The 12,435-nt window shown below is 39.1% G+C and overlaps 1 pseudogene across 1 annotated transcript in view; it reads right to left on the bottom strand.

The window, feature by feature from the left end:
• The window catches only part of LOC308620770 (centrosomal protein of 78 kDa-like), a 1,829,729-nt pseudogene that overhangs the window by 1,096,978 nt on the left and 720,316 nt on the right, over nucleotides 1-12,435 (bottom strand). Inside the window, exon 12 of the transcript in view lies at nucleotides 208-285. The product of the transcript in view is annotated as a centrosomal protein of 78 kDa-like (transcript). The remainder of the gene's footprint in view (nucleotides 1-207; nucleotides 286-12,435) is intronic.

Here is a 12,435-nt window from a genome sequence, read left to right as displayed (position 1 = left end):
ACAAAACCAGATTTTCACATCTTTAAAAACATGCTTTCTGGAATATAGATCATATGATCACTAAATACCAGTAAATGCAAAAGTCCATATGATACCACCGATTTGCAACATATTACAGTTTTAAAGCTTACAAAATATGTGTATATGGCTTAAAATCAAATCAAAATAAAACCAAAACACTCTCAAAAGCAGATGAAACGTGTTTACCTCACTGACTCGTCTATCAGCCTTCAGTCTTATTACTCTTTCCTCCTTTAACTGCTTTAGGCACTCCTCCAGGGTTTCCTAAACAAACAGAGTCAATATTATAAGTAATTCATAGTATAATATCCAAAAGCCTTTCCAGCTATTGGTCTCATCAGGATTTAGGGGCAGAGCCAGAAGTGAACTCAGATTTTAGTCTGCTACTGGTCATATTATACCATGCCAGTGAAATGAATGATCAAAATCTATCCAATTTGCAAAGATTTATTTAAATTCCACTCTTTCCAACATAAATTTGTGGCAGCCCACCATAAAAGGCATATGCATATAACATAGTAAGTCAGAAATAAGAAGTTACGACCAAGAAAGAAAAATTCTATTTTTATTTGTGGGTCTCTTTATAGCAGGAAGTCCTATTAACGAACCTGCTTAGCATACCTGAATTGCATAATTGCAGATTCAAAAGCATGTTTTAAAAAAGTAATCACTTTTAAAGCAATTTACAGTCAAGCACTGTTCCTGGAGTTCCCTGGGTATTAAATAATCGAATCATCAAAACCCTAAGAGGGGGCTTCCCTACTGGCACAGTGGTTAAGAATCCGCCTGCCAGTGCAGGGGACACGGGTTCGAGCCCTCGTCCAGGAAGAACCCACATGCCGCAGAGCAACTAAGCCTGTGCGTCACGACTACCGAGCCTACGCTCTAGAACCCACGTGCCACAACTCCTGAAGCCTGCGCGCCTAGAGCCTGTGCTCCGCAATAAGAGAAGCCACCGCACCGCAACGAAGAGTAGCCCCCCGCTCGACGCAACTGGAGAAAGCTGGCGAGCAGCAACGAAGACCCAACGCGGCCAAAAATAAATTTATAAAACAAAAAACCCTACGAGGAAAGAACGATCACTAACTCCATGTTATTTTACAGATGAGGGAAACAGAGGCAGAGAAGTAGAGTAAGTAGAGCAGCACAGCCAAGGTCACACCACTAAGTAGCAGAGCCACACTGTGGACTCAGGAAGCTGGCTGCCATTCCTGCTCACGGCGGTGGTAGTCTTCCCTTCACCAAGGTCACTGAAATAAAATGAACACTGATAAACTATCTTAGGAGTTTTAGGAGCTAAGACACTTCGGTCCTTGAAGTGGGGACACTGCTTGCAATAGGCAGAATTCTGACAGAGCCTCCAAGATGACCACTTACTGAAGTACACAAACCTTCCACTTATCCAATCAAACTCTAAATGTAGGTGCTGTAGTGAAGGGATTTTGCACATGGAATTAAGGTTCAAAATCAGTTGATCTTTTAAGATAGGGAGATTACTTTAGGTGGATGTGGCCTACTCAGGCACCCCACGAAAAGGACCTGAACTCTTCCTGAATTGAAGTACAAAAGGGACAAGAGGGAGACTCTCCATTGCTGGCTCTGAAGAAGTCCAATGCTGCGGCAGAGAAGGCAAGCGAGAGGCCTCTAGGAGCTGAAACTCTCCCCCGACTGACAGCCAGCAAGGAAATGGGGACCTCTGTCCTGCAACTCCAGAATCTGAATTATGCCAACAAGCCGGAAGAAGCCTGTAGGCATTCTTTCCCAGAGCCTCTGGACGCTAACACAGCCAGACTGACATCTTGATTTCAGCTCTGTGGCCCACACAAACTATGGTGAACATCCAACGTTTGGGGCTCAATATCTTACACTTAAATTTCACGTGCTTTAACACTCTCAGGAGGGAACCCACATGTTCCCGTGTGTATCTGAGCAGGAAGCCCAGTCACGCTGTGCCTGGACTTCTGACCTACAGAACTCTGAGCTAGTCAAATAGGTATTGTTTTCAGTCAGTAAGAGTGTAGTAAAAGAATTAATATTCTACTCAACCTCCAGGTTCGTGAACAAAATAAATGATTGTCATTGTTTTAGGCCACTGTTTTGGGGTGGTTTCTTATGCAGTGATAAACAATCATAATACCTATACTTATGAAAACAGTAAGGTATATTTATACATGTTAACTGCTTTGAACAATCACTTAAAGAATGAGGAACTCTATTACCTGCCATCATTGGGAGAGGAGCTGGTATCACTTTCTGGAGAGTAGCTTTTGGTACCTAACAACAATCCTACATCAGGAGTTTACCCTAAGGAAATCAAAGATGTGGGCAAAGATTTATCTACCAACATGATGTCATAAGATTGTTGATAACCAAACCCTAGAAGAAAGCTAAGAGCCTCCGAATTGGGACTGGTTTAAATAAAAACAGCTCATCGTCTGAAGGAATGCTCTATGAAGCCACTAAGAATGACAAGAGGTCTCAACCAGAGTTCATGAATGGGCTTCAGGAGTGCTACATTCAAAATATATCTGTGCGTTTTTCCTGGGAGATGATGCATAAGCTTAATCAAATTCTCTGATGTAGAAGAGTAGTTAGTGACATGGCAAAATATTTCGGATACTTTTTTAAGACAAAAGAACAGATTAGGTGTGTGTACATGCAGAGGTGGCTTTTATTTCCTTCAAGAAGTTATTCATTGTTTTCAAACATTTGCTCAATGAACATATATTTTTATATTCAGAACATGTTTAAAAAATTGACAGTCTAAGAACTTCAAATTCTTTAATGTTTCATTACTAAAGCCAGTCAAGTTTTCAATGGGGAAAAAGGGGAAAAAATTGCAAAATTCCTCTACTTTTAATATAATGGTTTAGTCAATCTTCTAAAACTGATTTCAAAGAAATTCTAAACAAATAAACAAAAAAACAAAAAACCCTCAGCACGGTCAGAGGAAGGTAGACTAAAATTCCTGACTGGTTCTTAATAGCACATCAAAGTGCAATTACATGCAACAGTTTCTCCCTCTAATGGAGGGAATTAGAACACAGTGTTCAATTTTTGTGAAAAAGTGTACCCTCCTCCTACAAAATATTCAGAATTCATGTCCCTTACATGGAAATATGGAACCAAAAAAGTTAGAAAGTAAAATTGCTTGATATTCTATTACTTAAGTAAGACTAATGATAAGGCTTTGGAATAATTTTCCTTCCTTCCATCTGCTCTCCATTCCACCCTTCTGTACACCGGCTAGGGTGATTTTTCTGGGGCAAAGCTCCCATCATATTGGATATCAAATTTTATGTTCAACTTTTCTCCATTTAACATTGAAATCAATCATTTCTCATATAATCAGGGGATTCATAACCTTGATTTTTTTGTGCGGGCTACAAAATATTCCACTGAGTGGGTTTACTGGTTAACCATTTTACAGATTTAAATTCTTTCCAACTTTTCAGTATTATCAGACAAAATAACCGTTTTTATGCATGAAGGCTTTTTTCCATATTGAGAATAACATTCTTACAATAAATCCATAAAAATGAGTTTGAGATCAAAGCAAATGAACATTTTTTTTTTTTAATTTTTATTTTTTTCGTTTTTTTTTTTTTTTTTTTAACCCCACATTTGTTTATTTATTTATTTTTGGCTGTGTTGGGTCTTCGTTTCTGTGCGAGGGCTTTCTCTAGTTGTGGCAAGCAGGGGCCACTCTTCATCGCAGTGCGCGGGCCTCTCACTATCACGGCCTCTCGTTGCGCAGCACAGACTCCAGACGCGCAGGCTCCGTAGTAGTGGCTCATGGGCCTAGTTGCTCTGCGGCATGTGGGATCCTCCCAGACCAGGGCTCGAACCCGTGTCCCCTGCATTAGCAGGCAGATTCTCAACCACTGCGCCATCAGGGAAGCCCGCAAATGAACATTTTTAAGGCTCTGAGGTACCTATCTCCAGACTTGTTTCCAAAAGATTTCTGAGATTTTACACTGCCATCAGCGATGTATCACTTGGTATATAACCTCTACTATAACTGTTGTCTTACTTCCTCACTTAGAGTGCAAGTTATTTGAAGATGGGGGTGTATTTTATTAAGTGTTTATCCCCAGCACCTGTGCCTAGCACAACGTAGACGGTCAATAAATAATTGCTTAATAAGGAAAATCCCTGCCACACACGTACATATAAGATGTACGTGTGTGAAAGACAGACTGTGTGTTTTTCTCTAACTGGATAGATGAAAACTTGTCATCTTCTTTAATGTGCAATTTTTTTGCTTATAATTAGTCATTAAATTTCTCTTTTAGATTATATTGTAAATATTCAGATTCTCTGAGGCAAATGGGCCTGGCACTACCCATTAGCTACATAACCTTGGACAAGTTGTATAACTCTAGGCCTCAACTTCCTCATCTATAAAATGGAGATAAGCTCCCATATTACAGAGCTCTTGTGAGAATTACATGAGTTAAAACACATATAAAATTAGAAGAGTGCTTGGTACATAGAATATGTGCAATTAATGCTGAATGAATGAACATGCGAATGCAAACAGTAGTGAAGGGCTTCAAATGAAACGGTCTCATCCCACTCCCACATCCAGCACTCAAGAAGCGACCGATTCTTTACGCAGTTTTTAATTGTAAAATACGATATGTGTACTGAGAAGTGCACAGAACAAAACTGTCAATGTGACAAAGAAAAAGAGAATACTTACATAAGCACTACTCGAAGCTGAAAGTATTGATACTTGTCAGCATCGCAAAAACCCCCCATATCCTTTTCTCATCACAAGCTCCTTCCCTCTTCCCGGTTAAACACCAACCTCATTTCTTGACAGTCATTTCCTTTAACCTGCATGCATCCCTAACAAAAGAGTTTAGTTGTGTCAACATCTAACTTTATGTACAGGATCATAGTATATGAAGTCTTTTCTATCTTATTTCTTTCTCTCAACGTTGGTTTAAAAAATTCATCCACATTGCTGCCTGTAGCTCTAGTTCATTCAATTTTATTGCTGGATAGTTTTCCCACTGTACAAATACACATCATTTATTTAATTTTTGACTCTTAATGGACATTTGGTTTGTTTTCAGTTTGTGCTAATGCAAATCATGGACAGGAATCCTGCTGTACCCGTTATTCTGGTGCATTTACACAGGGCGGGGGTGAGGGCTGCTGGCTCACAGGCTATTTATATACCTTCAGTTGATGGAGAGTGCTAAATGCTTTCCAAAGTAGTTGTGTCGATTTATACTCCAGTATAAACAGGGTAGAAGATTCCCATAGTACTTCAGGTCTACAATACCTGATACTACCAGACTTTTTATTTATGTATTTGTCAATCTGATTGACATGTAGTTTCCTTGGTTTTGACTCACTTTTCACTTATTACTTCATGAAGTCGTACACTTTTCTGTGTTTACCGGCTGTATGGATTTCCTTTTTTATGAGGTTTACATCAAATATTGTTATTTTTTATTATTTTATTATTATTATTTACTTTTGGCTGTATTGGGTCTTCGTTGCTGCGTGCAGGTTTTCTCTAGTTGCGGCGAGCGGGGGCTACTCTTCATTGCGGTGGCTTCTCTTGTTATAAAGCACAGGATCTAGGCGCGCAGGCTTCAGTAGTTGTGGCACGTGGGCTCAGTAGTTGTGGCTCACGGGCTCTAGAGCACAGGCTCCGTAGTTCTGGTGCACGGGCTTCGCTGCTCCGTGGCATGTGGGATCTTCCCGGACCAGGGCTCGAACCCGTGTCCCCTGCCTTGGCAGGCAGTTTCTTAACCACTGCGCCATCAGGGAGGTCCAACTATTGTTATTTTGAATTCTTCTCCATGTCCAAGTAATACTCTTACATGACTATTTTCTCACTAAATTGGAGGCGTTATCAGTTCACTTTCTAACTTACTAATAAGTAAGGGTTTAGTTCCTCTACACTCTTTCCTATGTCCACACTGCTCAGTAAAGTTATGTCATCATGAGTTATTCCACTGCTCATGATCTCTTTGACTTGTAGTCATATACTTAAAAACCTACATTGTTGATCAACTAGAAGCTCTCTCAACGTCACGCTTTGTAAAATGAGGACATTCTTACCATCTTCCCTTTTTTCTACCTCCTGTCTACCTTCCAAACCCAGCTGTTATGTTGTCAAAGTTGAAATTTATATTCTGTTCTATGTGCAGTTAAGTCTTCTGTTACTTGAGAGTCAGTACGGAGTAAGGTTTAAGAGAACAGGCAGAGAGCCTAAACTCAAAGCCTCGATCCAACCTTAAATTAGGTACAGCCTGGGCAAGTTCCTTCCCTGACTTAGCTTCCTGCTCTCAAAAGTGGGAATGATATTAGCACCAACCTCATAAGGCTATTCAGAGGATTAAATGAGTTAATATATGCAAAAACACTTAGAGCCTAACATATGCTAAGTACATACTAGTACACAATACATTTCAGTACATACCAAGTTAATACTAATACATACTAAGTATAGTTTACTTTAGTTATTTGTGATTACATGCAAGTTGGCAATAAAAGCTGCAAACCAAGACAGTATTGCCATTATTACAATGAAATTAATATTGCCCACTGCAGATGTACTGTGTCTCTGTGTATAGACTATACCTCGTTCCATACTGTGCCAGTGTCACTGCCCTTGTGCAGGGTGACCACATACCCCAAGCCGCCTTGGGCTGTTCCAGTTTATACCTGTTGTCCTGATGTTACAGCATTAGAATGCCTCCTTACACTATTGAAGTGTAAGGAGTTTGGACAAGTTCCGGTTTGGACAACAAATTATATAGGTGGTCATTACCCCTGTGTGTCACTGAAAAGGGGGACATCTATAGTGTCAAGTTGAAGTGGATTCTTCCCTTCCTCACCAATAGTAGGTTAAAAATCAACCATAGTTCAGTGTGCTTCAGCTTTATGTCCGTATAGCCTTTTCTCTTCTGGAGTTCAAGTTCCTTCTCCTCTTCCTCTCCATCCTCCCTTCCAACAGTGCCTAACACCTAGTAAGTACGATATGCCTCAAGGTGTTTCTAAGCTCTCAATCACACAATCAATAGAAGCCTCTCCACTCTAGACTAGCTGCAATCTGTACTGAATCCCCTATTACCTTCCTTCTTGGTTTATTGCCTCATTTTGCTGGATTATGTCTATAAATAGCTTAAGGTGTAGCACAGGAGGTCAATTTTTCAAATTTCTTTGGGTACAAAATATCTTCTTCAGCCTCCACTTATGACTGATAGTTTGGCTGGATACAAACCCCTAGGGTGAAAATTATGTGCCTGAAAAACTTTGGAGGTATCTTTCTAATGCCTTCCAGGATCCATGGTGCTCATGACAAGTATGATAAAGTCAGATTGTAACCTTTTTTTTTAGGTGACCAGTATTTTTCTCTCTGGAATGGATGTATCCTCTCAGTATTTTATTCTATTTTAATTTATTTTTTAAGTATTTGAAAGTTTCACAATGAAGGGTGCCTAGGTATGAGTCTATTCTTACTCATCTTGCATAACTATTTTCAATCTGAGGCCTGATGTCTACTTTCAGCTGTGGGGAATTTTGTTGCCCTTTGACAGCTTCCCTCCATTTTTTTTCTGGGTCTGGACTTTCTAATAGTAACATGTGGGATCTCCCAGATGCAGCCTCTCTAACATATTTCTATCACATTTTCCATTGTGTCTTTCTTTTTTATATACTGAGAAATTTTTTAAATTCCTACTGAATTTATTTCAGCAACCATATTTTCATTTCCAGGAGACCTCTCTTGCTTTCTGACCATTCTCCTTTTCATTAATACCCTAGTCTTATTTTATAGTTGCTAGCTCTTTTTAAACCTCTCTCAGGATTCTAATTAGGGTTTTTTCTTAAATTATTCTGTGCCCTAAATTGTCCCTGGTCCTACTAGGATATGTTTGCACTCTTTCCCCTCTCTCATGTTGTAAGCTTTACTCAACTAACAGGCAAATGACAGTTATTTTCTATTTAAGAATGAGCACAGAAAGCTCCCTGAAGTCAACGATTGATTGGCTTCTTATGCAGGAAGAAGCGGGGAGTAACTGTAACAGGATCTCCCCCAAACACAATTTTCGAGGGTGTAAAAACTCACAGTAGCTGCCCCAGTTCTCACCAGTTTCACTGTTTTCAAAATGAAATCATCTCATTTCAGGAGGGTGAGGGCGGGGCTGGGAGTCCACTCCTCCAAACACATCCCTTCAATGAGCTCCCCTATTGGTCACACTTTTAACTAACTCCACCCTCTCTCCTACATGCGCACCTGAGCATGGGGCTGCTTTTTCAGGTGGGGTCAGAATCCTCCTCAGTTGCACGTGGTCCCTGTGCATATTCTAGGTGATGCTTTTCCTCTGTTCTACTGCTTCAGTTTCACACTCTTCCACCTGTCTTCTTTCAAAACTATGTTGAAATCTCTTGATAGTTGTGTGCATATATACTTAAACACTTTGATACCATCATTGTAGTGTCTTGTCAAAACAGAGAAGAGCTAAAAGGGTTCTCAGTGCATTCTGAATCTGCTATTCTGTGGTCCCAGTGTTTAAACTTCTTGGACTTCCCCACTGTCTATTACTGCTTTTACAAATACAATCTCATGGTCTATTCGTGAAGGAAATGAATACACCACATCTAAAATAACAAGGAATGCGGGTTAGATGCTCTAGGGTCTAGTCATACTCTGCCATTTACTAATAAACCACTTACGTTCTACAAATTGTAGGTGCGCATTTATAAAACGAAAGGGAGTAACTCTACATGAACTATAGATTTCTCCTACTCCAACATTTCATAATTTTCTAAGTTCTTTTCTTAAAATTTCTCTATATTATCATTAATTTTAATTAAAAAATAAAAATCTAACTTTCTCTTTTGAAAATCAAAGAGTAGTTCCCGTAGTCCTACAATAATGGGATAATTAGTTCTGAAACCTGTCAAGTGTCATGTTTCATACGAAGAAAAAATCATATTAAATAATTTTAAAAAATTAAACATGGACTTTGTAGCACAAAGACAAGGTCCCCCCCAAATGGTGTTCCTTTATTTACTAGAAATGTTCAGCTCTGCATTAAAGTTGAAATAAAATAAATATATTAATTTTGAGGTGCAAAAATTTCTTATAAAAATCAATTTTTCTTTTCTGTCCATACAAACAAAAGTATGGAATGACATTAGAGGTCAGGTTTATTTGGCAATAGAATGTAGCTTCTTGATATTTTTGATTTTAGGAAAGGAGAATATCAACATCAAAACTTTTTTCAACTTTACTTTTATTTAAAATGAGGCCATATTTTCCTCTTATAAAAAGAGAGTTCAACTAGAACTGTCTATTTTCTCATCTGTAAAACAAGAGCACTGAATCAGCTGACTGTATTCATTCAGAACTCAATTTCCTTATCTTATGATCACTAAGCTTCTCCCTAAATCTAAAATACTAAGCTTCTAAGCAAAGGAAAATATATTACTAACGACATGTTTTGATTTTAGTTTCTTAGAGTTCAAATGTCCACCATTCACCTTGGTCTAAGCTTAAGGAACCATTCAAGGGGATACAACGCAGATGGGAGGAGAAAACAGAACCCTCACACAAGCTGTGCTGTGTTGCAATCAGCCTTCCGTTTGAAAAATAATCTTCTCTATAGCTTTAAAGTGATAACTTTGTACCTGCAATGCTTCTTGTTTCAAACGGATTTTCTCTGGCTCCTCCTGAACACGTTCTGAGGAATCATCGACCTCTTCGATTTCTGAGGAGGAAGGACTCTCTACTGTCACAGTCACAGGAAATTCTGATGGACCTGAGTGTCACAAGAAGAAGATAGGAAACCACAGAGTTGTTACACTAAAGTGCAAAGAAAGAAGACAAGATTGTATAAAAGACAACACAAGCCAGATACCAAATATCCAAATATTAGAGGACATTTAACAAAAGTGATCTGAGGTATCATTCTTTATAAATGTCTCTCACTGCTCTTTAGTGTAAAACAGGCAATGACTAAGTAAAAGTACAGGAACTTATTTTTGCTATGTTACTGTACAGACCTCTGTTGTACGTGGTTAGGATTAGTAATGGGAATTGCCCATATTATTTTATTACGTTTCTTTCACAGAAGCCAAGTGAAGATCCAAGGTAAACATTTTTTCTCAGATCAACTTTATACTGCAAATGAAAAATTTATTCTTCACCATCAGACAAAAACAGTCTGGAAGAAAATGTAGTTTTTCAGAGGAAAATACATCAGTAAAGGGACTGATGAATAATCAGGAAGTCAACATATCTAAGCTGTGAATAATAGACATTAGAATTTAAAAAAATAAATCACATACACATACACAACTAAAACTGACCCATCAAAAATTTCATCTTCTCACCACCCTTAAGCCAAAACTAGGGCAACAATTCTCCCAGCAAGCTTCACTGCCACTGCAATGTTGTTCAATAGGACATTTCCAAACATTTAAAAACTGACCTGGCCACAACCCCATAAAAGTCTACAGATCATAAAGAACTGTGCTGGGATTATAAACCACGCAGAAGACAAGTCACTAGGACATCATTTTGACAACAAGCAGCAAACCCTGCAGCATAGGAAAACCCTAACAGGAGAACGAGGTGCACACCCCTCTCTCTGGGAATGCAAGGCCAGGACTGACACCCAAGATGCTCTTCTCTCAACCTCAGCAGTGGTGCCTTTCACAGAGCAACTATGCAGTCTCCCAAGACCACTGGGAAGGAGAGTCTGATACTGACAGTATTCGCTTGCCACGAGGCCATAAGCGAGGGAATGTGTGTGGTCTTGGTGAGAGAGCAGAGGTTTGGGAGATGTTGCTTTATATTGGCTTTCAGATCAGGAATTTGTACATATAGCCCGCAAACAACGTTTCTTGAAAACGTGAACATTCTTGAGTATGACAGCTCCATGTGAGGGGTCAGAAATGGCAGTCAAGTTCGTTTCACTGGGTAACAGCTGATTTGCGGACTGGAAAACAGGCTTCCTTGTTTACAGACATAACCACAAGGCTGCCAGGTGTGCACTAAATCCACACAAATACACAGTTGCATTGGGAGAGCGACCAAACATGTTTTACATGGATTTATTTCAGAGAGGGAAATGCTTCTTGTAAGGCTCTGTCAGTTTAAAAAGCAAGAAGAATGACCATCCACCTTTCCCAATTCAAGCCCTATATATCATAAATATGATAGCTACACACCACCAACTGATTACATACATCACGAGCTTTGATGAATAGAAAGCCCCTAAAAAGATAGCAACAAAACGAAGTTAGATCTTCATGTAAATACATCACCAGTTAAACCCAGTTAATACAACTATTTAGTAGTATCAACAGTATCCATACAGAATTGTGTATAAAAATAAATAAGCTCAAAACAAGGACCTGGAGGGCTCTGCTACGGAGAAAACAGAACAGAATTCAGCCTACTGGCTTGGTAATCACTCTCTGAACTGCTGAGAGGCCCCTTCAGCTCCTATGTTCAGGATGGTTGAGATTTCAGTCTCACTTCTTTAAATGGTGATATTAATCGTTCTCTAATTTACCCCCCTGTGTGACGAGGATGGACCTGCGATTAAGTGTCTCAGGAAGAAGACAGGAAACCACAGAGCTGTGAAACTCAAGTGCCAACACTGGGGATTCAACACTATAGTTTATGCAACAGCAATTCACATTACCATTTGCAAAAAAGTAGTCGGTTGTCCAGTGGGGATTAGAAACATCCATTTAACATGAGCAACTGAACAGATATTTTACACAGGAACTACTTCAAGTACTATTTAAAATCAATTCTCTTTGTTTTCTTAAGCAATTGTTAATCCCCAATTTCCTGATTACTACCAAGTAAGTCACCTGAAGATCATCTAGAGCCATCTATTTCACTTAGCAAGCCTAAAGCTATAATTCAACCATTTTATTTACTGTTCTGTGACAAAAATTACTATGAACAGCTATCCCCTGGATAAGAAATCAGCTAATGCTTGTTTGACTCACTAAATCTGATTTACTGAGTTAATAAGCCAGTTGATTTAGAATAGGTCTAATGCACATTTTTCATCCATTCTGCATTAAACTATTTCCCATGCCTAAAATGTCTTTTTTCCCATTCATACGTATCCAAATTCCTACTTCTGTGCTGTAGGGCTTCGCTCAACTACACCTGCCTTTAATCAAACTTCTCTCACATGCACAATTGGTGATCATTTTAGTATCCTCAAGACTCCCACGGAGTTACCTCTGTTGTGACACTTGAGAAACAACTTGAAACTCCCAATTACTTTTAATTTTTCTTCCTTAGAGGGCTCATTAGGCAGAAGCCATGTGTGAGTTACCTTTTTTCCTCTACACAAAATACCAGAGACCACCCACATAATACAAGTTCCAAAATAAAGAACTCTAAATGACTGA

Source organism: Mesoplodon bidens (genome assembly GCF_964165515.1).
Source record: "Mesoplodon bidens genome assembly, chromosome: 7".
NCBI lineage: Eukaryota > Metazoa > Chordata > Mammalia > Artiodactyla > Ziphiidae > Mesoplodon > Mesoplodon bidens.
The sequence above is the reverse complement of the archived record's forward strand: the minus strand, read 5'-3'. Positions and strand labels throughout refer to the sequence as shown.